The sequence below is a fragment of the Prionailurus bengalensis genome, chromosome B1 (genome assembly GCF_016509475.1).
Source record: "Prionailurus bengalensis isolate Pbe53 chromosome B1, Fcat_Pben_1.1_paternal_pri, whole genome shotgun sequence".
Classification (NCBI taxonomy): Eukaryota; Metazoa; Chordata; class Mammalia; order Carnivora; family Felidae; genus Prionailurus; species Prionailurus bengalensis.
The window spans coordinates 88,992,400-89,019,094 of record NC_057344.1 but is presented as its reverse complement, the minus strand read 5'-3'; the positions used below and the strand labels follow the sequence as shown (position 1 = coordinate 89,019,094).

At 35.7% G+C, this 26,695-nt stretch overlaps 1 long non-coding RNA gene across 1 annotated transcript in view; it reads right to left on the bottom strand.

Annotated features, from left to right (window-relative positions):
• Nucleotides 1–26,695, bottom strand: part of LOC122476122 — a 120,338-nt gene that overhangs the window by 8,515 nt on the left and 85,128 nt on the right. Inside the window, exon 3 of the long non-coding RNA XR_006295395.1 lies at nt 9,515–9,708. This is a non-coding gene — a long non-coding RNA (uncharacterized LOC122476122). The remainder of the gene's footprint in view (nt 1–9,514; nt 9,709–26,695) is intronic.

The following is a 26,695-nucleotide window of genomic DNA, read 5'->3' as shown; positions in this document are numbered from 1 at the left end:
TTCCTCTTTTTTGATCTCCTGACCTGCCTATGGTTTTCCATACTTTAGATGTCCTGAATTGCAACTATTCTGCTATTCTTGAATAGACCCATTTTGGTGGTAAAATAACTGGCTATTTTACTTTTAAGGTTGACACTGCTACCCATGCCAATGCAGCCTAGTATGGCTACTCTTTATGATGTCATTTTTAACAAACTCATACTCCGGAGAAACTTAAATTCTGGAGTTCTCAAATATGCAAAACATTTCAATAGGCAAGCCTTTGAGGAGCTTCTTTTCTATCTTTATATAGGCTAGTTTCAATCCTCCTCCAAGAGTTCACCCCCTTATTTACTCCATCAATTTCCAACAACTTAGTTCCCAATGCAGCTGCTGACCCCCCACCCAGCAACATAAACAAAATAATCTTTAGGTAATATTCAGTAAAGATATCACTGCTGAAATTATGCACCTCTGCTCTTGACAACACAAAGCAGTTCATGACACCATTTGCAAAGATTTTGGCCATTGTGTTCTGGTCACTAGCGAGCATGCTATACTCTCCAGTGCCCTAGAGGATATATTTTTATATGACATTTTGGGTGATGTAAACTCATGACATACCCAAACTGGCTGAACTTGTCAACACTTCTGGGCCTTGCCTAAGTCTCTTCGGGAATGTCATAGGTGTGGGCAGGTTATTGGCCTGTCTCAGGAACTGAGACCACCAGCCAATGACTTGCTGCACAGAGGGAAAGGAGGAGGATGATACTTTTCCTTTTACCTGAATTGCTATAGCTCTGGTTCTAGGACTGAATTTCCTTTGACCTGAATTGCTATAGCCCTGGTTCTAGGAGGGCAGGGTGCGTACGGAGGTGCATGTCAGCAACACGAACAATAGCAACAGTCATTGGGTCCAGAACAATGCCATGGATCTTGCCACAGATTCCCCTGAGACCCATTCTACTCTCAACTTATTTTTTTGCCTGATGAAAACACCATAGTAGAGAAAAGGTAAAGGGAATTTTAAAAGCTGCTAACTATATATACTGTGAAGTAAGTTTACTATATAACAGCCAGAATTTAATATCACACATTTCTACTTATTTCAACCTCAACATATCACCTCATATCACCTCAAGATGATGAGGATGCATACATATCATATCACCTCAACATGATGAGGAAAAAAAAGAAAAAAGAAAACACAAAACAAAAATCACCCTACAAATTATCCAAACCATATCTAGCAAGATTAGTAGAGTTATTCATATTGGTTTAATTTATATGCCCAAACCCAGAGGAATTCTCCAAAAATTGAGAACTTTTCAGAAACGTTTTCAAAAGGTATATTTTATTTTATTTTTTTTTAATTTTTTTTTCAACGTTTATTTATTTTTGGGACAGAGAGAGACAGAGCATGAACGGGGGAGGGGCAGAGAGAGAGGGAGACACAGAATCGGAAACAGGCTCCAGGCTCTGAGCCATCAGCCCAGAGCCTGACGCGGGGCTCGAACTCGCCGACCGCGAGATCGTGACCTGGCTGAAGCCGGACGCTTAACCAACTGCGCCACCCAGGCGCCCCCAAAAGGTATATTTTAAACTCAGGAAAATCTTTTAAAGTGTTTCCTCCTCCATCCACAATGCAAGATAATGCCTCAGGATTCTACCATGCTGGTTACACTTTAGTTTTTCCTCCATTAATCTCAAGGATTAAACAAGAGAAAAAACACTGAAGGCAGTGGACACACAAGTAGTCCAGAGAGTATTACTAGATTTACACTACATTTTGATGGACTTTTAGGGTGAAAGGTAAAAATCACAATTATTTTGAGCGAATGGTGAAAAGGCAACACTTAATGTGCAGACTTTGTCTTCCTCACCTCATCTCTGTGATTGTAGTCAAGCCATACACACACCTATGCTATATTGTTTACCTTTAATATGAGCTGAATACTCACACTGACTTCTCCAGAAGTGCTTTGGCGAATAATTAACAGAAAGGCCTCCCTGAAGATTAATGATGTGGCATAGGTTCCCAGCTAAAGCTACATAAACACTGCATAAAAGGAATGCATATAAATCTCTCATACATATTTTATACTGGACAACACAGCCATCTGGGAGGATGCAGGAGATTTATGGCTCCGGTGCCGCTGTTGTATGTAGTTCTCTCAGTGTTTTTCACATCTCAGTAGTTTTGTCTGGGAAGTTGTTTTAACCATAGTTTCTCATCCATTATCATTAGCAAATTTTTAAGCTATGACCTAAGTCATCTGCTTTAGCCATTTCTTACATCATTCACTCAAGTTGTGGACAAGTTTTTTTTTTTCTTCCTGCTTTGAAGTCTATCATGATAAAATTTATATAACGGCTTTAAGCTCAAGTGTTTTATTTATATTCATTCATTAATCTGCTCAGTACTCGGCATATTATTGTTTGTAGTGTTTTCCTGGTTTCAGAATTAGCAGATAGGTTTATAAAAATGTTACACTTAATAAATATTCTTAATAAAATAGAACTTTACCTCTTTATCTTGCCTTAAAGATTTTACCTTCTATAAATGGTTCAAGCACAATATTACTATTGGTTACTATTAAAAATAAGTCTGGTAATATTTTTTACACTGTATGTATTTTTCTCATTTTCCAAAGAATTTCTATACCCAGAAATGATAGAAATATTTAATGTGCATCTTACTAACTGATTCCTTTTATCACATCACTGCTAATGAAACTAAATGCTGAAAGAGATTGACTTAAGATAAATCTAGGAACTGGTGTGTAGCTGGTATGTAGTAAGGCCATTGCCAATCCCACTGAAAAAGACATGTATTAGGGATTTTATTATGGGTTGAAAGCATGCCAATTTTCTTATTTGTGTGTCTTTTTAATTTGAGAGGGAAAAGTAAGTGTATGGAAGCCTTTGAGATCTGAATGTAGTTGCGTAAATTGGAAGATATCATTTCACATGTCACCAAGGAATGACTCAACCAAAGGTCAATAATTGATTGTGTTACTCTATCCCAGATAGAACCAGACTTTGTGGAACAAAGATGAATATAAGATAATTCTTAATTTCAAGGGGTTCACGATCTGATAATTCATGTATCCAAATCTTATAACAAAATAGCTCAGTATCAAAAGAGATATGCAAGGAAAGAACTACACATTAGAGTATGATTTTATTTTTCTGTTCCTGTGGGGGAAATTGGGAAAAAAATTTAGACAAGACTTCAAATGACCTTGAAAGAAGAATTAGATTTTGGCAGAGAAAAAGCATTCCAGGTTGAAGAATCAGCATGAACATGAGCAGAAGATATTGTCTAGAAAGAAATTTGGTCATGGATATCTATTATAGTGCAAACTAAAAAACAAATGTGGATATATTTCTGCGAAAAATGTGCCTTTATCTTATTTCCTGAATTAAATTTTAAAAAAATTAAAAGTAACAAAAAGCCTACTGAGAAATGTAAGACTTTTCCCCTTATATTATAAGTCAAAGAATCCAGTCACAAGGTTCTTATATAGCTTTCCAAATATATTCTGTGTACATAAGTATATACATCATTAATTCCTGTTTTAACTTTAATAGTAGCATAAGACATATGATTACCCTTTGTGATTTTAAACATCTCTCTCTGAGATTGTTCTTGACTTACATTCTTCTTAAATCTATATAAAATGAAAGTTGAGTTGACTGGTGTTAGCCAAATAATGAGTTATAGTTTGACTGCAAGGATCTGTGGAATTGAATGTTTGACCAGAAAGTGGAGGCATCTTAGGTAGACTACCATTAAGTAGTGGTGGTAAAAGAGAGAGGCAAAATGAGACAATTGCTTGAAGAGCTATTTTAGAAGGGAGCAAATAATAATGGAACTAGATCTGTTTTTGTGGTAAAAAGATTTCTGTTTAATTCCAAATTCCAATGCTTACTAAGTCTACAAGTGTGGGATAATCACCTTTCTTGAGCTTCAGTTAGTACATTTGTACATTGGAGAATAATAATAAGTAATTCACAAAATCCTTGTAACGTTGAAATGAATGTTTATAGGGTATTTTATCATTATGTGCTAATTATCCACGGTTTGAAAACCAAATGCTATGTTATTGATGCCTCTTAACTATGTATGTGTTATACTGGGTGAGGTTTTATTTTTGTTTTACATATTCAATTATTCATTTAATAGTTTGAGTTATATAAAGTAGAATACAGTGATTAATCATTTCATTGGTGTAATCCTTGAGGCTGGAACAAGCAAACTCCAATATCAGTGGCCTCACCAACAGTGTTATTTTTCACTTATTAACCTAGTCCAGTGCAGCCCAATCTTCCTGGTTAGTGGATGGTTCGCTTACTTCCCCCTAGAGTGACTCAAAGACTCAGGTCCCTAACATCTGGTGACCTCCCAGTCCTACAGGCCTCAGAGTCCTCTGCAACCAGACAGTAGCAACTGTGGAAAAGCCTCATCTACTCCTTAAATGCTCTTGTCAGAAAGGGGTACTTATTATTTCTGTTCACATTTCACATGACTACACATGCATGTGTAAAGCTAGCTGCCTTTCAATGAAAATTCTGCGTTCTGGAAAGAGGACCATAAATTTTGGTCAATAGCTAGCAAATTCAGTCACATTAATCCAATATTGTCATTCACAAATGAGGAAACTTAATACCCAGCAATTGTGAATTCAACTGAGATGGCTATTGTTTTCTCATGGTGTCTCTTTGTTCTAATGGTATTTAGTAATTCAATAGGTAGGACTTCATTAAACTGTGAACAGTATGAAAGGAGAAAATGTTAGATTATTGTATGAGGCACACAATAATGTTGGTCAATATATTTACATTTAATTATGGGATATAGCACTTCATTTTTCCTTTTAAAATCATTATTTAGTATTAGAGATTTATTATAAAATATGGCATTGTTAAGAAGATCAATGATTTCGGTGCTGAGTCTTCATTTAGGAATTTGGCACCTTGGTTGCATACATCATGATAATGAAAAAGCATTATTCTGTTTTATGCTGCCTGCAGAATAAACAGTAGAAAAATGGGAACTGCCTGTGCTGCATGAACCAGTGTTTAACTGTGCAGAATACAATTGAAATGGAGGATGCTAAAAATTCTCAAAGCTGTATTTGCAAAACTTATTCCAAAGTTCTTCATTAATCAGCACAAATATTTTTCTAAGTATACATTTGAAGGCCTTTGCATCTACACTCAATTATTGAGGCAGCAGGAAAATTACATTCTTTGCATCTAAAGTATTACAAAGTTATTCAAAAAATACTCCATGAAGCTACTCAAAGAAGATGCTGTACTGTAGGAAAAATATCCCTCATGCGGATGTGTCAATTGTTGAAATTTCATCACTGTATCTAGTGGGATTTTTACCAAGAAGATGAAATTGTTTTATTTTTTATTTATTTTTTTAATTTTTTTTTAACGTTTATTTATTTTTGAGACAGAGAGAGACAGAGCATGAGCAGGGGAGGGTCAGAGAGAGAGGGAGACACAGAATCTGAAACAGGCTCCAGGCTCTGAGCTGTCAGCACAGAGTCCGACGCGGGGCTGGAACTCACGGACCGCGAGATCATGACCTGAGCTGAAGTTGGATGCTTAACCGACTGAGCCACCCAGGCGCCCCTGAAATTGTTTTAAAATCCTGATTGAATAAATGAAGGAATATTGTATTATATAAACAGAGATATTTATTCAGCTGACCACCAACTGAACACCTACTAGGTGCCAGGCACTGTTATGGATGTTCTGAATACTATGGATACAGCATGGGACAAAACACATGACTTACCCAGTTGCCCACTTTTCCTTTATTTTATAAACCTGGAACTCTTTCTTTTCTTCCTTTCTTTTTTCTTTGTATTTCTTTCTTTTTTCTTTCCCTTCCTTCTTTTCTTTTCTTTTCTTTTCTTTCTTTCTTTTTTTTTTTTTTTTTGAAAAAGTGTACCAACAAGCAGGGGAAGGGCAGAGGGAGAGGCAGAGAAAGAATCCTAAGCAAGCTACACACTGTCAGCACAGAGCCCAACGTGGGGCTTGATCCCACGGATTCTGAGATCATGACGTGAGCCAAAATCAAGAGTTGGATGCTTAACCGACTGAGCCGCCCAGGCACCCCTGGAACACTTCCTTTAAGCAACAAATTGAGAAATACTATACACAATCAGGAAGCTGCCTGTGAGGAATGAATTTGCTTGGGTTGCCTTTTGAACATCAGCACTTCCACTAGGTGTGGAGTAAAAATACAAGTGGACAAGATTAATTACAATAGCCAGCAATTCCAACAGAGGGATTGTACTAAATGGTGAGGACCAACGCTACCATACAGAGGCAGAGCCAGCAAAAGAAGAAGAAGCACATTTGTAAGAAAATGCCCCTGAACATACCGTGTTTCCAAGCACTAGGACTTTGAGAAATACTTACAGACTTTAAAAAAATAAGCCACCCAGTGCCTGGGTGGCTCAGTCGTTTAAGCGGCTGACTGCAGCTCAGGTCATGATCTCATGGTTTCTGAGTTCAAGTCTCACATGGGGTTCTGTGCTGACAGCTCAGAGCCTAGAGCCTGCTTCAGATTCTGTGTCTCCCTCTCTTTCTGCCCCTCTCCCACTTGTGCGTTCTCTCTCCCTTGAAAATATATAAGCATTAAAAAAATTTAAAAGAATAAGCCACTGTAAGTCTTTTGGTTATGAAAATGTACCAGTGGCCAAATATATAATCCTAAAATTATTTTTCTTTGAAGAAATTACCTTCTGGCATATGATGGGTAATATATTTAGAGGTTAATGAAGTTGATGCCAGGTTTCTGATAAGAATTTAGTCAAGACATGTGTTACATTTCTGGAAAGTAACCATGGCTTTTTGATTCATGACTTATACACATTTTGGTCATAATTAACAATTATTAGGCAATTTAAAAGTGAAAAATCCCTTAACAAACCTATTCTGGGGACAGGAGTCAGTTTTTAAAGTTGGTAACATAAGGGGCACCTGGGTGGCTCAGTCGGTTAAGTCTCTGACTTCAGCTCGGGTCATGAACTCGCGGTTTGTGAGTTTAAGCCCCGCATCGCGCTCTGTGCTGACAGCTCAGAGCCTGGAGCCTATTTCAGATTCTGTGTCTCCCTCTCTCTCTGCCCCTCCCCCATTCACGCTTTGTCTCTCTCTGTCTCCGAAAAATGAATAAACCTTAAAATAAATAAATACATAAATGTTTAAAAAGTTGGTAACATAAGGAGTCAATATATTTTAGTGATTGAAAGACATAGTTCGAAAGATAATAGAATTCCTATAAAGCTCATGATAAGTTAAGTGTAAAACACTTCTGACTATGTCTTGGCTTATACTTGATACACACAATAGAAAAATCTTCTATGAGTGAAAAGTTCATAAATATTTTTCATTCGTATGTTATGCTATTGCTTATACATTCCATTCCATTGCTTGCTGGTAAAGGGTAAGTTTATATACCTGTGTGGATAACAAAACACAAGTGCTATTTAATTATGAGATGATATTACACATATTGAAATATATCCATTTTGTCTGATTTGTGGGTCTATTTTAACAAGGACTTAGCATATTATGTTTGATTCTTACTTTTCTATATCAGCATCAACATTCTGCATCACTTGAAAACATCACTAATAAAAGAAAAAAGGGAAATACTATATGATTAATAGGTGATATAGTTTGCAATTTGTATCCTTTTTATTTAAAGTGTTATCCACAAATTAGCATGATCAACATCACCTGGGAGTGTATTCGAATCAGAATTTACATCTTCAAAGATCCCCAAATGACTGTATGACCATTATAATTTCAGAGGACTGTCTCGTCTATGTGATAACTTTCCTTCTGTTTCCTCAATGGTTTCAGGACCTGTATTTTGTTCACATTTTGAGTGGTCATGTTAACCATGATCCCTTCCTAGCCCTGGGCAAACAAAGGTTGATTAGACTAAGCCACACATGATCATTTAACTTCCTTTTCTCTGACTGTTTAAGTACAGGCATGCAATGCAACCTTAAAAAAAGCACTGTAGAAAACATTTGGGGGGCTTATAGAAAAAAATGTCATCACTCTCAAAAAGGTGTGCAAAACAAAAACATGTCTCCTTGTAGATTCTGGATATTTTCATTCCACAAATAACATCTGCAATGACCACAACCCTCTTGAGACCATTAGGAGAGGACAAAGGAAGAGCAGAGAAGTTGAGCTATAGTCTGTAACACCTAGATTTCTTTTATCCAGCCCAGGAAACCCTCTGCTTCAGTATGCTTGTCAAAGAGATGATAACCCCTTTCTTGATGACCTACTCTTATTTGGTCTCTGTTACTTATATGAACAGATATAGTAACTTAAACTAATCATTTGAGTCAATAGTTAGATTAACCACATTATTTGTCTTTAAATCTGCACCTACTAAATCCACGGATGGGATCACTTTTATGGATTTGTGGTAGTAAATTACAGACAGATAATGACGTCTTTCCAAAGGAATGGCAGGCTCTAGATCAGAAGAGTTACTTGAATTAAGATTGAAACAGAAATTCAACTTGGATTTTCCTATGTGGATTTTTCTGCTGTTTAAAGATTAAATTTATTAGTTTTCTGTATTCCATTCTATCAATTTGGAAAAAGAGCAAAACGGTAGCCCAATTTGGATCATGCTTTTTAAAGTTTTTAGTGATCTCCATAAATCATAATAATTTAATTATTGCCACGTATAACTTCCTACAAAAATCATTTGGGGAAAGCTCAGTTTATGAAAAAAAGCTAAGGCTTACCCTTTACTTTTACTGTACACAACTAAACAGCATTTTTCATTAGATATACATTTCTATTAGATGTGTATTCATTAGATATGTGTAATATAAATTCTACTAGACAGCACTGATCTACTATATTGTACAAGGCAAAGCTTTAAACATATATTTTATTCAGGAAAACTTCATAAATTTTCAACATACTAGGCCATTGCATTTTCACTTAGTGTTTATACTCATATCTCATTCCTTTGGTTAAAATAATGGCTACTTATAAAAGAGTGGCAGACGGTATTTTTCCAAAATTTGCTACAGGATTATTTCTGGTTCCAAACGTTATTTCAGAACATTGCCACTTTCTTTCAAGAGGCGCGGTTTATTTCCTCTTCCTTTGAACCTAAGTGTGCTTGTGACTGCTCCAACCAATAGACTATGGAGGAAATGATGCTCTGTAACTTTTTTTTAAAAAATTTTAATGGTTACTTATTTTTGAGAGAGACACAGAGTGTGAGCAAGGGAGGGGAAGAGAGAGGAAGACACAGAATTCGAAGCAGGCTCTGGGCTTCAGGCTGTCAGCACAGAGCCCAATGCGGGGCTCGAACTCACAAACTGTGAGATCCTGACCTGAGCCGAAGTCAGATGTTTAACCGACTGAGCCTCCCAGGTGCCCCTGCTCTGTAACCAGGTCAGTAAAAGGACATGACATCTGTTTGACCCTCTCTCTTTTTTACTCTGGGAACTCAACCACTTACTGTAAGAAAGTTCAGGCTACTGGAGAGGCCCCAGGTGGACCTTGGACAACAGCAAACATCAATTGCCAGAAAAGTGAGTGAGCCAGCCTTCAGCTAATTCTAGTCTTCACCTCAGCCTTCTTATAGTCTGATTGAAACATTTCAGTGTCCAGTCCCTTGGAGTGTGCCTTGACTGAACTCTTGACCCACAGAATCTGTGGATAAAATAAATGGATGTTTTATACCATTAACATTTGAAATTTTATAAATGAATTAAATGTATTCATTCAAATCTTAGAAAGAAATTTCATTCAATGTGTATGTTAAACTGAAACTTTGCTAATAGTAACTCAATTGGTCAATAGAGATTGGTTGGTCAGTAGATATCAGTGGATGTTAGGTGAAATCAGATTTGAATTCTGATTCTCTGTGTCCTGCTCAAATTACTTACACTCTCTGAGCTACCTTACCCGAAAACTAGAGATAACTCTTCTTTTTGCAGCATGTGATGAGATTATGATTAAATATAAAGCATATAACCTAATGCATAGAACATAGTAGATAATAAATAAATATGTTTGTTATTGTAGCATATGTTTTGTTTGGATAATTAGAAACTTTATATAAACGATAGTAATCATGAGCTTTTACTTGAGTGCTTATATTGTATTAGGTACTCAGCATGAAGCTTGGTATGTGTTGTCTCAAGTAGTAGTTAATTTATTTAACACATTACATCATTTTGCACATACTTGATTTATGTCTCAGAGACTCATACAGTTAATTGATTCAATGGGTAAGCATGTCTTTGTTCCAAATCCTGTGTCAGTTACTGTTAATAAAAATGAAATTGATAGGACCACCTTTACAATATAGATGAAAGATCAAAATACAGAATACTAATAGAAAATTGCTATATCTTTCACACAGACAAAAAAATTCCAGTTTAAAGAGTATATTTAAATGTTTAGTAATGTAAAAGAGTAGTACTAAATAATAGAACTCACATAATTTCAATGTGGTACAGCCAAGGGCTGCCTTGTGCAAAGAATATGTATTGCATATTCTGTAAACATTTGGGTATAACATATATAATCAAAAAACAATTGGTTGAGTTTCAGTGTGCTACGTGTATTAATATGAGCTCTATTGATAAAGATGAAAAATATTACACTAATGATTCATTATTTCTTGATTTCATATTTGAAAGTGTAAGCTGAGAAAACTAATCATAGGAGCACATGCGTTTTCAAAAACATGTAACCATCTGGAGTATCTTTAGCAGCAGAAGCCAATATTTGTGCTGTTATTTTCATTATAGGCCTTTCAATGAAACTCTCTCCAGACAAGCAAGAAGCCAAGAAAAGAAATTAGTGGCCATTCAAGGACATGGCTCAAAGACAATTCTATTCTATTAGTGTATGTGTAGCTTTTCTTAAAGCTGTGATAATTTCCCCCCCGAATGTGGTTTGTCCAAGAGCAACATCTCTTTAGACCACAAAATGGAGGGGGGGGGAAGGAAAGCTCCATGGTTCATTTAAACAGCCTTCTTAATGTCAGAGAATTTTTAGCTGAAGAAAGACATTGCCTTTATTGCTAGCTTATGTTGAATGAATAATTCAGAATGAAAGCAGTTGCAGCATAATGATAAAATTACATAAATCAGAGTGGCTGTTGGAGCCAAATATCTGCCGAAAAAAAAAATCACCATTTCCTACTCTTCTGTTTACTTAGATGGTTATTTTGTTTGTGCAGATGTTCCAAAAACTATCATTACATGTGTTTCTTTGTGATATTTATAACCTAATTGAATGCTTGCTCCAAGAAATTTTACTTCTCTATTCAAAGTATCCTTTAGACTGATTTGTTTCTTATTGTCCAGTGGAACCTGTACATTAATGACAGACAGAGTTCAAGGTAAATGACCATTTGAAAAGACCAGAATTGAGAGTGGGAAAAGGGAGGGAATTACTAATTATCAGATGCCCGTTTCACGCCAGGTGGCAGATGGTTTACTATTTTTTTCCCCTCACGACAGCTTTTTGAGTTACAACAATTATTCTGATATTTCAGATAAAAGTAGCTTAGTATAGCTTCTCATTGTATAAGATCACACAACTACAAAGTGGTGGAATCACATTTGAATAGTTGGACTCGAACTTCCTGCTTTATCCAATATATAAGAGAATAATAATTAAAGCATCAGTGGCTTCAAGACAAAATATTTGTTAAAAAGAAAAACAGAAATTACAGGGGCCCCTGGGTGGCTCAGTCTATTAAGCATACGACTCATGATTTCAGCTCAGGTCATGATCTCATGGTTCATGAGGTGGAGCCCTGTGTAGGGCTCTGCACTAACCATGAGGAGCCTTCTTGGTTTCTCTTCCTCTCTCCTCTCTCTCTCTCTGCCTCTCCCCTGCACGTGCTCCCTCTTTCTCAAAATAAATAAATAAACTTAAAAAAATCCCAGAAATTAGAAAGTTTTGAGGCCCAGAGTTTAAAAATAGGATGGACTATAGTACTCGGACAATTTAAGCAAATTTTATTTTAAAAGTCTTGACTTTTGGGGGCGCCAGCAACATGACTTTTTCCCTTATTAAGGCAGAGTCATATTTTAATACGTGGGTTTCTGGACTTACTTGCAACAGAAATCTTAGCCTGAAGCTCCCTGCTTGGAAACGGGCCTCTCCTCTGATGAGATTCATGCTAAACTCCACCACATGCCAAATCAACTTAAGAATAAAAAGTCCTATCTGCACAATTGTCTGAATAGCTTATTGATTCAGATTTTTTTTAAATAGTGAGTTCAGCAAAATCAGAAGGGCAACAAAACCAATCATTTCAGCCCAGATGGTTCATTCCCTAGCTGCATGCAGTCACAAATAGAAGAGAGAGCTATCTCCATCAACATAAGGCAGCACATTGTCACTTCCTGTACGCATTACCTATTTCCTTCCCGAGAGGGAAATCAATGCTGCCACTTTTTGCCCAGCATTGCTTTAAATATTCATAGAAATTTATTTTGGAGAAGGTAAATTTTGAGGCATAAATTTTAATATTCTAATTGCTTACCTATGAATTATTTGTGTTTTCTGAATAAAATAATCCTTAAAAATAAAAATATTATTTTAGCCACTGTTGGTTTTTATAATACATCAAGTTTTGTGCTGTGATTTTCTTTTCACAACTCTGTATCAAGGCAAATAATTGCATGAAATTATTGAAGCTTTCAGGTTAAAGGAGGGTATTAAAGTTCACCAGGGGCAACATCCACATGAGTGCATTAAACAAAGAATTATCTTGGAAATTATCTCCATTATATATTAATTCAACTTCTATATGGATGCTCCAAGTAAGAAGGTAATTTCTATCTATATAACAAACAGACCCTTTGGCTAATTTTTTGAAATTTTTAATTATTTCCTCATACTTCAATTCTTTCACCTGTATTTACCATTAAAGAGGTCTGTGTCTTCATTTAAATGCAAAAATACACTTGATTTTCTATAAGTTAAAAATAAGGGCACTTTATTGGAGTTGGAAAATTACCATATTTTTGACCTAATAAATAAAATATTGGCATAAGCCATTTTTATTTATCTATTACAGAGATTATTATTTTATGTAGAGAACCCTAACTGTAGAGACTACTTATAGTCTATTAGACATCTGTGTGACAAAGAGAAAGCTGGAAAATAAGAGACTATTAAGTTTTCACTTAATATATAACATTATTGTAGTTAAAACAGAACTAGACGAAATCATAATTACTGCATCTTCATAAATCTCAACCAATTATTTCATACTTAGCTAATATTGAGCAGAAGATGGAAATGACTTTCTGGTAGCTAACATTTTTTTTCAAGCCTCTGTTGTTAAATGTTGGTATATTTATCAATAATAACCTCTTAGCCCAATTCTACATTTTCACCATTAAAGTGTGTTCTCTCTATAATTGAAGTATATTTTATATCACCAGAGGTGCATTTCCATCTGTTATATCAATATAAAACATGAAGGAGCCATTATATAACTTGTTATTTTATACATCCTTGTCTTTTAAAAATGCATAGAAAATAAAGATTTGATGCTGTAAACTTGAGATGCAGTTGCCATGACAACCAAGAAGCACAACACTGCATACCACTATTCAAATGGGATTTGAATATCAGAAAGAATCTACTACATTATATATTAATAAGTTAGTCTTTTGTTTTGTTTTTAAATAGATGTATTTATTATCATTTTAGCACAAAAAGTTGGTTTAAGAAAAAGCATACAGATATGCAACAAATGAAATGTTCTAAGGAATTCCATGATTGTTCTAAAATTTATGATTTGCATAAATATGCCACAGTAGGAGATTTTCCTTTGTATAAAATAAAGATGTAAATGAATATAACATTCAGTGAATTAAACAGTTTTGCGATATCTTCCCTAATGTAAATTTCTCTCAGTGCACATGTCTAAATATAACCCCTCTGCAAATCTTCATGGGAACATTTCCAACTGTGCTTTGTTCTGTCCACTGGAGTATCCTAAGTACATCAATGTACTTCCAAACTGGAGGGCCCTGGGTGGTTCAGTCAGTTAAGCGTCTGATTCTTGATTTTGGCTCAAGTCATGATCTCAGGGTTTGTGGGTTCGAGCTCCGCATCAGGCTCTGTGCAGACAATGCAGAGCCTGTTTTGGAGTCTCTCTTCCTCTGTTTTTGCCCCTCCCCCACTCGCATGCACTCTCTCTCTCTCCTCTCTTAAAAAATAAACTATAAATATGTTTTAAAAATTATATATATAGACATATGTGTGTGTGTGTGTGTATATTTCCAAACTGAACTCACTAGCTTTCTCTAAACTTACATTCTAGCATATTCCCTGAATTTTGCTACCAGCAACACTATCTTCCCAATCACCCAGGCTCAAATATCAAAGTCATGTTTAACTTTTTCTTTTCTTTGTCAGCATTATTTATTTGATTAACTAATCCTATTGAGTCCACCAGAAGAATGATGATCCGGTGTTCCCCTAATTTAAATATTGGTTCAATATTTGTTTTGTACTGCCAGAAGAAAAATTAAATCTTCTATTAATGAGAGCTTACCTATTTTGATGTTAAACATGCATATTTCATAATGTAGGTCCTATTGTAGAAACAGAAATGGAAGCCAGAAGAGCAAAAGAGGTCAGAGGGGCAGGTGACAGCAAGACTGGAAAAGCATCTCTATTATACTGCTTGGTTTTATCTGAGGTTATGAACAAACAGTGAAGTTTTTCAGAAAAGAAATTACTTAAGAAAATTTTGGAGAAAATAATTCTTATGCAAATACAGAGAATGACTTAAAGGGAGAGATTAGTGGCAGAAAACCATCTAGAAATCTATTATAATTCAGAAAATAGACAATGAGGATACAAAATAGGGCATTGATAGTGGTATTTGAAAATACTTAATGAAGTGAAGACTTGTCTTGGCGCTTTAAAGCAAGAAAACACATAAAGAAAAGGAGAGAATTGTGTTTTAGATTTATCTTAAAGATAGTCAGAAATTTCATAGATAAATTGGGGAAATGTAGAGTTCTTGATACATAAAAGAGAAACACATAGTGAAAGAATTTAATTAATTTGTGGCACTGGTTTACACACAATAATATTATTTTTATAAATGAGAAACCTAAAAGAATAGGTAAACTGGAAAAGTAAAAATTTGCTTAGTATCTTTACGAAAGTCAGATTACAGGAAACTTTTCACAAAATTCATTTGCTAAATACACATCGTCTTATTTAGGATTCTGAACTATTTTAATGTAACACAATTTAATGAAATAAATAACTGGTAAACTAATTTCACTAGGCAGTTTTGATAAACTAATCTGAAATGATACTGGTAATATTCACACAAAAATAAGGGACTGTACAAAGGCAATATGTATTTTACTTATAATTTTAGATTAAACGTGGAATTTTGAACACAACTACAGTAGATGACATTTCAACGGTTTTTGAGATTAAATGAAGAATAACAAGGAAAGGAACAGAGAAAGCTGAATGCCAACTGATTACAGAAGAGGAAGATGGTACGAAGCAAGATAGTTCATATGGCAGAACTGAAAAGAAAATTGTTATAAGGATTATTTATGATAAGCCATGTTCTTCATTGCATTTCTCTAGGTAATATCTTTTCTCCCACTTCAGAAAATATGTTCTGCGGAAACCACGTTAGAAAGTCTCCAGCTCCAGGAACATTGGGCAGAGATGAAACAAAGGAGAACCTCCTTACCGGAAGCAGAAGAAGGAGAAATCACCTTAACAATACAGTGACTCCTAAGTGTCAAACGTATCTGGGCTGAGAACCTATACCATGTAGGAAGGAAACTTGATCATATTTTTCAGAATAAAAAGTAAATCACCTTGAGAATTATCTTTTTAAATTCAGATTTTGGAGTCTTCCAATGGAATGCCAGTTGCTCTGCCATGATTTCAAACACCGGCCCTCAGACTAGAGCTTCTAATTGTCTTTTCATCATTTCTAGAGGAGTAACAGATGGATGGAGTACTATTTCATATTTACATTTTGTATCTATGGAACGATAAATCACAAACTTCTAGCATGCCTCCAGGAGTAATTATATGTGACCTGGACCACTGAATGTAACACTCTCCGCCCCCCCTGGGTTAAATACTTTGAGCAAATTCTGAAAAAGTTATCCAGGACATGTTAGAAAGATCTTAGGTGATCCTACATTGTCTTCAAATAAAACAATTTTTTAAATATTGTATGTAATAAAATATCTTATCCCTTTTCAAAAACTCTTCTGAATTTCGTCTACAATAATAAAAATCACATGAACGTACTTATACTGTTTCTTATTTTTATAGCAGAAAATTAAGGCCTTAGACTTACCATAAAGCTACAGTAATCAAGATAGCATGGTACAGGCAAAAGAATAATCAGATATATTAACGAAAAAAGATTAGAGAGCTCAGAAATAGGCCACCATAAATAGAGTCAACTGATCTTGGACAAAGGAGCAAAAACAACACAATGGATCAAAGACAGTCCTCTCAACAAAAGGTGTTAGCACTGAACATTTATATGCAAAAACAATGAATTTGGACACAGACCTTACATACTTCATAAAAATGAATTCAAAATATATCATAGACCAAATGTGAAACACCTAACTATAAAACACCTACAAGATCACAAGGGAGAAAACTCAGATGACTTTGTGACTTTGGGTAGAGTGATGCCTTTTTCAGGAAACACTGAAGACATTACCGATGGAACAAAGAATTGATAATCTGAATGAACTGCCTTAAAATTAAAAACTGTTCTGTAATGACATCAAGAGAACGAGAACACAAGACACAAACTGGAAGGAAACGATTGCACAACACATCTGATAAGGGACTATTACCCAAAATATTCAAAGAGCGGTTAAAACTCAACAATGAGAAAAAAAGCCACCCTATTTAAAATATAGGCCAAAAACCTTAAGAGATACCTCACCGAAGAAGATATACAGATGCCAAATAAACATATAAAATGCTCTACATCGTACGTCATTAGGGAAATGCAAATAAAACAACAGTGAGATACACCTGTTAGGGCTGCCAAACTCTGAAACACTGACAATGCCAAACAGTGGTGAGGATGTGAAGCAAGAGGAAATATCACACATTGCTGGTGGGGATACGAAAAGATGCAGCCACTTTAGAAGGCAGTTTGGCAGGCTCTAACAAAATTAAACATACTCTTACCGCAAGATCCAGTAATTGCAATCCTTGGCACTTACCAAAAGAAGTTGAAAACCTATGTCCTCACAAAGACCTGTACATGGATATTTATAGCAGATTGATCCATAACTGTTAAAATTTGTAATCAAACAATACGCCCTTCAGGAGCTGAATGGGTAAACACTCCCAGATGATGGAACATTATTCAGCAGTGAAAAGAAATGTGCTATCAAGCCATGAAAAGACATGAGGAAACTTTAAGGGAATATTAGGAAGTGAAAGAAGGAAATTAAAAAAGGCTACAACACTATGTGACTCTAACTAGAGTCTAGAAAAGGCATTTTAGAAAAGGCAAAATTATAGAGACAATAAAAATACCAATGGTTGTTGTAGGGGAGGGGAGAGATGAATAGGCAGAGTACAGACGATTGTAGAACATTGAAACTACTCTGTATGATATTATCATTGTATATTTGTCCAAATCCACAGAAAGTATAACTCCAAGAGTGAACCCTAAGACAAACTATGGACTTCTGGTGAGTATGATGTGTCAGTGTAGGCTCATCTTTGATAATAAATGTACTATACTTGTAAGTGATATTGATAATGGGGAGGCTATGCAGGTACAGGGAGCATACGGAAAACCTCTATACTTTCAAGTTTCGTTGTAATGTAAAACTTCTCTAAAATATAGTCTTAAAAGAGAGAGGGGAAGATGGTGGAGGAGTACGAGCTCCTTAGGCTCACCTTGTCCCACAAATACAGATAGATAACTATCATATCATTCCAAGTACCACAGAAATTGACCTGAAGACTGGAAGAACAACCTCCACAACTAACAGTAAGGAAGAGGCCACATCAAAGAAGGTAGGAAATGCAGAGACATGGTTTGGGAGAGAAATGAATCACGGCCACCGTAGTGGGAAGGGAGCGACCATCCTAGAGAAGAGCAAGAGACAGGTTAGCACACAGGGGAGTTCACCGGGGAAATGAATCCCCGTAGCAACTGGCTTAGAAATTGAGTGGGGCTGAATTTCCTGTTCTTACAACCAGCAGGGCTTAAACCTTGATGTTCTAAAGATCAGAGGGCTTAGCTGAGGCATTAGGGTTACTCTTGGGGGAAAGGCAGAGCAAACATCTTACAGGCATATAAGTGTGGAAACAGTGATCTAAAGAGCAACTGGAGCACACAGTGGGGAGGTTATTTGCTCATCTCAGATCATGTCCCAGAGAAGAAGCATTCACAGAAAGACCCCTCCAGTTACAAAGAACTAGCAAGTGCCATTTCCCTCCCACTCCCCTCGGGGACACCTGTGGGAACCAGTGCAGCACTGACACTTGCTACCTAACTTGTTTACACCAAGCTCTGCACCCCACTCTCTGGTGAAACTGACCTTCTCAGTCACACTCACCTCAGTCCCAGCACAGTGTGTTCCCTTCCTGAGAAAACCAGTCCAAATCTCCACGCACACTGCATCTCCTGACCAGGAAGTTTTGCGGGGCCTTGCTCCCAGTGGTGCCAGTGACAGGTGTCATTTCACAAGTAGACAGAGCACACGTAGTTAAAATGCCACATTCAGATCAAGGACCAAACACTGCTACAACAGGCCTCTGCAGATGAGTGGCCTGAAGGATAAAGCAGCCAGAACACAAAAGCCAAGCACACGCAATACACGTTGGAAACATTCCCTGAAGCACAAGGACCTGGGGAATAAGAGATACTGCACTTCAAAGGCACTAAAGGATATCTTTTCATAAGGCCATTACCCTCAAGAACAGTAGACGCACTGACTTTCCTAACACAGAGAAACAGGCAGAGACCAGGTGACATGGGAAGACAGAGGAATTTGTCCAAATGAAAGAACAGAAAAAAAGCCATGGCCAAAGACCTAAGTGAAACAGATATAATTAATATGCCTGATAGAGAATTTAAAGTAATGATCATAAAGATACTCACTGGGCTTGAGAAAAGAGTGGACGACATCGATGAGACCCTTTACACAGGGATAAGGAATAATGCAGCAGAGATAAGGGCTCAATAAGCAAAATGAGAAACACACTGGTTGGAATGACGAGAAGGCTGAAAGAAACAAGAGAATGAACTAATGACCTAGAAGAGAGAGTAATGTAAAGTAATCAGGCTGAAAAAAAGAGAGAAAAAAAAATATTTAAAACGAGAATAGACTTAGGGAACTCAGTGACCACATCAAATGTAATGACATTTGCGTTATAGGAGTCCCAGAAGAAGAATAAGAGAGAAAAGGAGGCAGAAAATTTATCTGAAGAGATAGTAGCTGATAACTTCCCTAATCTGGGGTAGGAAACATATTCAGATCCAGGAGTCACAGAGAACCTCTGACAAAATCAGTAAGAGCAGACTGACACAAACACATATTACAATTAAATGGCAAAATATAGTGATAGATATAAAATTGTAAAAGCCACAACACAAAAGAAGACAGTCACACGCAAGCGAAACCCCATAAGGCTATTAGATTTTTCGGCAGAAACATTCTAAGCCAGAAGGGAGTAGCATGATTGATTTAAAGTGCTGAATGGGAAAAATCTGCAGCCAAGAATATTCTATCCAGGAAGGCTATCATTCAGATAAGAAGGAGAGACAAACACAAGCAAAAGGAAAGCATGACCATTAAACCAGCCCTGTAAGAAATATTAAAGGGAACTTTTAGCAAAAAGGAAAGACCAAAAGTGACTGTATGAAGGTATGAAACACAAAAGCAGGATGTAAAATAAGACACCAAAACTAAAATGTGGAGGGGGAGAGGAGTAAAGAATGGATTCAAACTTAAACAACCATCAACGTAATATAGACAGATATATGCAGGAGATTATACACGTATCTAATGGTAAACACAAATCAAAAAACTCTGATAAATATGCAAAGAATAAAGAGAAAGAAATCCAAATATATCACTGAAGAAAACCATGAAAAAGGGAAGACAAGAAAGAATTAGAGAAGAACTTCAGGAACAACCACAAAACAACTAATAAAATGAAAATAAATAACATTTCTCAATAATTACTTTGAACACAAATGGACCAAGTGCTCTAATCAAAAGACATAGGGTTGTCGGTGTCTCCTCTCTCCCTGCCCCTCTCTTACCCATGCTCTGTCTCTCTCCCTCTCTCTCTCTCAAAAATAAATACACTTAAAAAGAAAAAAGGGGGGTGCCTGGGTGGCTCAGTCAGTTAGGAGTCCGACTTCGGCTCAGGTCATTATCTCACAGTTTGTGCTCTGTGCTGATAGCTCACAGCCTGGGGCCTGCTTCAGACTCTGTGTCTCGCTCTCTCTCTGACCCTTTCTCCCACTCATGCTCTGTCTCTCTCTTTCTCAAAAATAAATATTTAAAAAAATTTATAAATAAATAAGCTTTAAAAAAAGCCTAGGGTGTCAAAATGGATAAAAAACACAATTCATCTATAGGCTTCTTACAAGAGATTCATTTTAGACCTAAAGACACTTGGAGATTGAAAGTGAGAGGATGGAGAAACATTCATCATGCAAATGGATGTCCAAAGAAAGCCAGAGAAGCAATTCTTATACATGACAAAATAGACTTTAAAACAAAGACCTGTAATAAGTGACAAAGAAGGACATTAGATAATAATAAAGGGGACAGTCCAACAAGAATATATAACAATTGTAAGTATTTATGCACCCAACATGGAAAAACTCAAATACATAAAATAGTTAATAATGAAAAAAAAGGAACTCTTTGAATAATACAAAAACAGTAGGGGACTTTAACACTCCACTTACATCAAGGGACAGATCATCAAAACAGAAAATAAACAAGGAAACGATCATTTTGAATAATGCACCAGACCAGAAAGATTTAACAGATATATTCAGAACATTCTAACCCCAAACAGCAAAATATGCATTCTTTACTCTTATTTTTTTAATGTTTATTTTATTTTTGAGAGAGAAAGAGAGCCTGAGTGGGGAGGTACAGAGAGAGAGGGGGATAGAGGATCTGAAGCAGGCTCTGTACTGACAGCACAGAGCCCAATGCAGGGCTCAAATTCATGAACCATGAGATCATGACCTGAGACAAGATCAAGAGTCAGGCACTTAACTGACCGAGCCACCCAGGGCACCCTACACATTTTTTTCAAATGCACATGAAATATTCTCCAGAATAGATCACATGTTAGGCCATAAAACAAGCATCAACAAATTAAAGATCAAAGTTATAGCATGCATCTTTTCTGACCACAACATTATGAAACTAGAAGTCAACCACAAGAAAAAAATTGGAAAGACCAGAAATACATGGAAGTTAAAGAACATGTTACTAAACAATGAATGGGTTAACTAGGAAATAAAAGAATAAATTGCAATATACATGAAAACAAATGAAATTGAAACATAATCGTCCAAAACCTTTGTGATGCAGCAAAAGAGTTTTTAAGAGGGAAGTATATAGCAATACAAGCCTATCTGAAGAAGAAAGAAGAATTTCGAGGCACCTGGGTGGCTCAGTAGGCTAAGCATCCAACTCTTGATTTTGGCTCAGGTCACAATTTTGCAGTTCATGAGTTTGAGTCATACATTGGACTCCACATCATGGAGCCTCCTTGGGATTCTCTCTCTCTCCCTCTCTCTTCCTATCCCCATCCTCTCTCTCTCTCTCTCTCTCTCTCTCTCTCTCTCAAAATAAATAAATAAATAAACTTTAAAAAGAAGCAAGGCAATTTTCAAATAAAGAACATAACCTTATACCTAAAGGAGCTAGAAAAAGAACAACAAACAGAACCTAAAACCAGCAGAAGGAAGGAAAGAATAAATATTAAATCAAAAATGACATAGAAACTAAAAAACAATACAACAGGTCATTGAAACCAGGAGCTGTTTTTTTTCTGAAAAAATAAATAAAATTGATAAATCTCTACCCAGGCTTATCAAAAGAAAGAGAGAGAGAGAGAGAGAGAGAGAGGGAGGGAGGGAGAAGGGAGGCTCGGGCTCTGCACTGACAGGGCAGAGCCTGCTTGGGATTCTTTCTCCCTTTCTCCCTGCCCTTTCCCTCTTCGTGCACACATTTACTCATGCTCTTTCCCTAAAATGAATAAACAAACTTAAAGAGAGAGAGAGAGAGAGAGAGAGAGAGAGAGAGAGAGAGAGAAAGGACTCAAACAAATAAAATCACAAGTGAGAGAAGAGAAATAACAACCAACACAACCCACAAAAACAAACACAATTACAAGAGAATATTATGAAAAACTATATGCCAATAAATTGGATGGATACTTTTCTAGAAACATATAGTCTACCAAAACTGAAATAGGAAGAGATAGAAAACTTGAACAGAACTATTACCAGCCAAGAAATTGAATCACTAATCAAAACCTCCCAATAAACCAAAGTCCATGACCAGATGGCTTCATAGGCAAATTCTACAAAACATTTAAAAAAGAGTTAATACCTATTATTCCCAAACTATTCCAAATAATAGATATTGTAGGAAAACTTTCAAATTCATTCTATAAAGCCAGCATCACTCTGACATCAAATCCGAATAGATGCCACAAAAAAAGAGAACTCTGATGAACATAGATGCAAAAATCCTCAACAATAACTAGCAAACCAAATCCAAAAATACATTAAAAAAAAACATTCACCATGACCTAGTGGAATTTTTCCTGGGTTGCAAGAGTGGTTCAATATTCACAAGCATGATACTTCACATCAATCAGACAATAAGAACCATATGATCATTTCAATAGATGCAGAAAAAGCATTTGACAATACAGTATCCATTCATGATAAAAACCCTCAACAAAGTAAGTTTAGAGAAAACATACCTACACATAATATGAAAAAAAAAAATGATAGCTAACATCATCTTTAATGGTGAAAATGTAAGAGCTTTTTCCCTAAGGTTAGGAACAAGGAAAAGATGCCCAGTCTCACCATCTTTATTCAACATAGTCCTGGGAGCCCTAGCTACAGCAATCAGGCAACAAAAAGAAATAAAAAGCATTCAGATCAGTAAAGAAGTCAAACTTTCACTATTTGCAGGAGACATTACACTATATGTAGAAAATTGGAAAGACTCCAGCAAAAAACTACCAGAAATGAATTCAGTAAAGTCACAGGATACAAAACCAATGTACAGAAATCTGCTGCATCTCTATGCATCAATAGTGAAGCAGCAGAAAGTGAAAAAAAATCCCACCTACAAATGCATCAAAAATAATAAGATACTTATGAATAAACCTAACCAAAGACGTGAAAGACCTGTACTCTGGAATTTATAAAACACAAAAGAAATTGAAGATGACACAAAGAAATGGAAAGATATTTCATACTCATAGGTTGGAAGAACAAATATTAAAATATCTATACTTCCCAAAGCAATCTAACATTCAATGTAATCCTTATCAAAATACCAATAGTATTTTTCAGAGAACTAGAACGAATAATCCTTAAATTTGTATGTAATCACTAAAGACACCCAAAAGCCAAAGCAATCTTGAAAAAAAAACTGGAGGAATATAGATTTTGGGGGGTTAGAAGGACTCTCCACTCACTTTTTTTCCTCTGGTTTCTTACCAAGGCCATGAAAGCTGTTTGGTTTTCAGTTCACTCTACTTCCTTTCTCACCACAATTGCCCATTGTTTACTAGTGTGATCAATCCTACTCTCTGTGCTAATTTCTACCTCAAATAGCTGTTGGCTTTCCACCGCTTTTGCCAGTGTCGCTCAAAATCCAATTCCTGAACCACCTGCAACATTATTACCTACGATGCTTGTTTAAAATGCAATTTCTGAATCCCAGCTTAGATGTGCTCAGATACTTGGAGGTATGGAACTCAAAAACTCATTTTTATTACAAAATATTTAATGTGCTTGAATTTTTTAAATTTATGCAAGAAATATATGCTATTTTCCTATTTCAAAAGACATACGTAAGAAACTGTTATGGTAATTATTCCTCTCTCTCAAGCTAAACAAAGGGAATAAGACTCCAGAAGATATAGACACTCTTATTTTTTTTTAAATGTGGTTATTTATTTATTTTTAGAGAGACAGAGACAGCACGAGTTGGGGAGGGGCACAGAGAGAAAATCTGAAGCAGGCTCCACGTTGCCAGTGCAGAGCCTAATGATGCAGGGCTTGAACCCACGAAGCTGTGAGACCATGACCTGAGCTGAAACCAAGAGCCCCACACTTAACTGACTGAGCCACCCAGGCACCCCTAGACACTTTCATTTTTTAACCAACATATTTTGTTTCAAAATGTTTAAAATTTTAAACAAGGAGATAATTCTTACATCCATCATTTTAGAAAACCATTGTTACTCCAACATTCTGTTGATGGTCATATTTGCCTTCCTGCCTAGTGTGTGCTCAATGTTACTATAAATATTGACTATTCATTTCCATAAGCCTCCAAAGTATCAATGTCATTGTAATACTGTTAAGATTCTCCCCGCCCCCCTTCATTTGCACTTGTGGTTCTCTCTGTCTGCAATGTCTATTCTTAAATTTCCACATGCCTTCTCCCCTACTTCAATTCAGATATCTATTCATCAAAAGTCACCTAATCACAAAGAACTTCCTGGACACAAAGTTTTCTAGATTCCCTTTAATCTGGGGTTCTCATATGACCACTTATGGAAAATGATCATGGAAAGGAAAATGACATTAGGGAGATGAGATTGTGTGGTGAAGTATTGTATTCTTCTGATAAAGCTGTGTTAAATCCCACCATTCTACATCCTAGATTAGTAGGCTAAAGGTAATTTGCCTCAAGAACATTTTTTTTTTCAAATGTGTAGCATCCAAGCTTGGTTTCATTTTCTTCTATAATACTGTAAACTTCTAAAATCTTCTGGTAAAACCCTTTAACGTGGATTTTCTAATTGATGACTAAAAACTTGACTTATAAAAGAGATAAGCTCATAAAACTCCATGTCCTTTCTACTCTATAACATTAATTATAATTTCTTATCAGTTTTAAATTTAATTCCCTTTTTAAAAAAATAAACTGCACCCCCCCCCCCTTACTCACAAGTGTGTCCTTAACCCTTTATACAGTTTTGGAAAATGAAAGTTTCTTATTTAGTGGCATGAATATATGAGTGAGTGAATGGATAAATGAAATGATTAGTAGTACTATATAAAACAGGTAAAGAATATGTAATTATTTATATATTCTTATATAAAGTATATATAGTATGTCAAAAGACATATATATAGTGAGATAAGGTCCACTACTGAGGGAAAAAAATATCTAAGAGTCATTTCTTTCTGTATGAAGTATGTATAATAATATTTTTTACCTCAAAGGCTTATCATAAGAATTAAACAAAATAATGTCTTTAAATCATTTATTAGAGTGTCTGTTATATAGCCACAATACAAATGTAACGATATCAGGACCTATACTTCTCAAGAGGCTAGAATTTTTTTTATCGATGTTAACAACATACAGAAGTACAGAGCAAAAGCACATTAACCAAATCTATAAATCACAGAAATTATGACCTTTGTTATCATTGTAACAATTATTGCTATTTTTATAGGAAAATGTCCAACCAAATGTAAGAGCTTGCAAATTATAAATAGATATATATCCTTATAACCTTTCCTTCTTTGAAAAAAGTGACAATGCCATAAAAATATGTATCAATACATGGCCATTCTAAAATTGTGTTTCAAGCTCCTAGCAGGTAAGCTTTTAATTCCTATTCTGGTTTATGAAATACACACCAGCATAAATAAGATATTTTGTTTCAGGCAACTAAATGTATATTATTTTTCTAAAATTTAACAAATCTGTAAAACTAATATTAGATTTGACTCATCAGAACTTAATGGAACAAATATATCTTAGCCATAAGACTGCAGGGTGATAATTATTGTTTTATTAAAACTACCTCTGATATCACTTTGGATATCTGAATATAATACTTACTATTATTGAAAGGCATTCCCCAAAATTGAGCCTTTTTTTCCTTAGTCATTAGATATGCATTCATTGCCTTAAAACTAGCTCTTTGAATAAAAAATTGTTGTGATACATTAAAATTATTCTGTGTCCATAAGCATGATATCATAGCAGTTGTAGTATTAACAATAATAATATCTACTATATGAATATTACCCACTATGTTCCAGAGATATTTTACATTCATTATCTTATTTAATCCTTGTAAAAATCCATGAATAATATATTACTATCCTCAGCTTACAAAAAGAGAAACTGAGGGTTAAAATAATGAAATCAATGGCCCCAGATCACACAGGATTTTGAATAACTAAAATTCAATTTTAGAAATGTCCCTAAATAAACTCAAAGGTTGTCAGGGTTTCAGCACATTTGATTTTTGTTGCAAACTTTAAAAAAAAATCTAGGGGCGCCTGGGTGGCTCAGTCGGTTAAGCAGCCGACTTTGGCTCAGGTCACGATCTCGCGGTCTGTGAGTTTGATCCCCGCGTC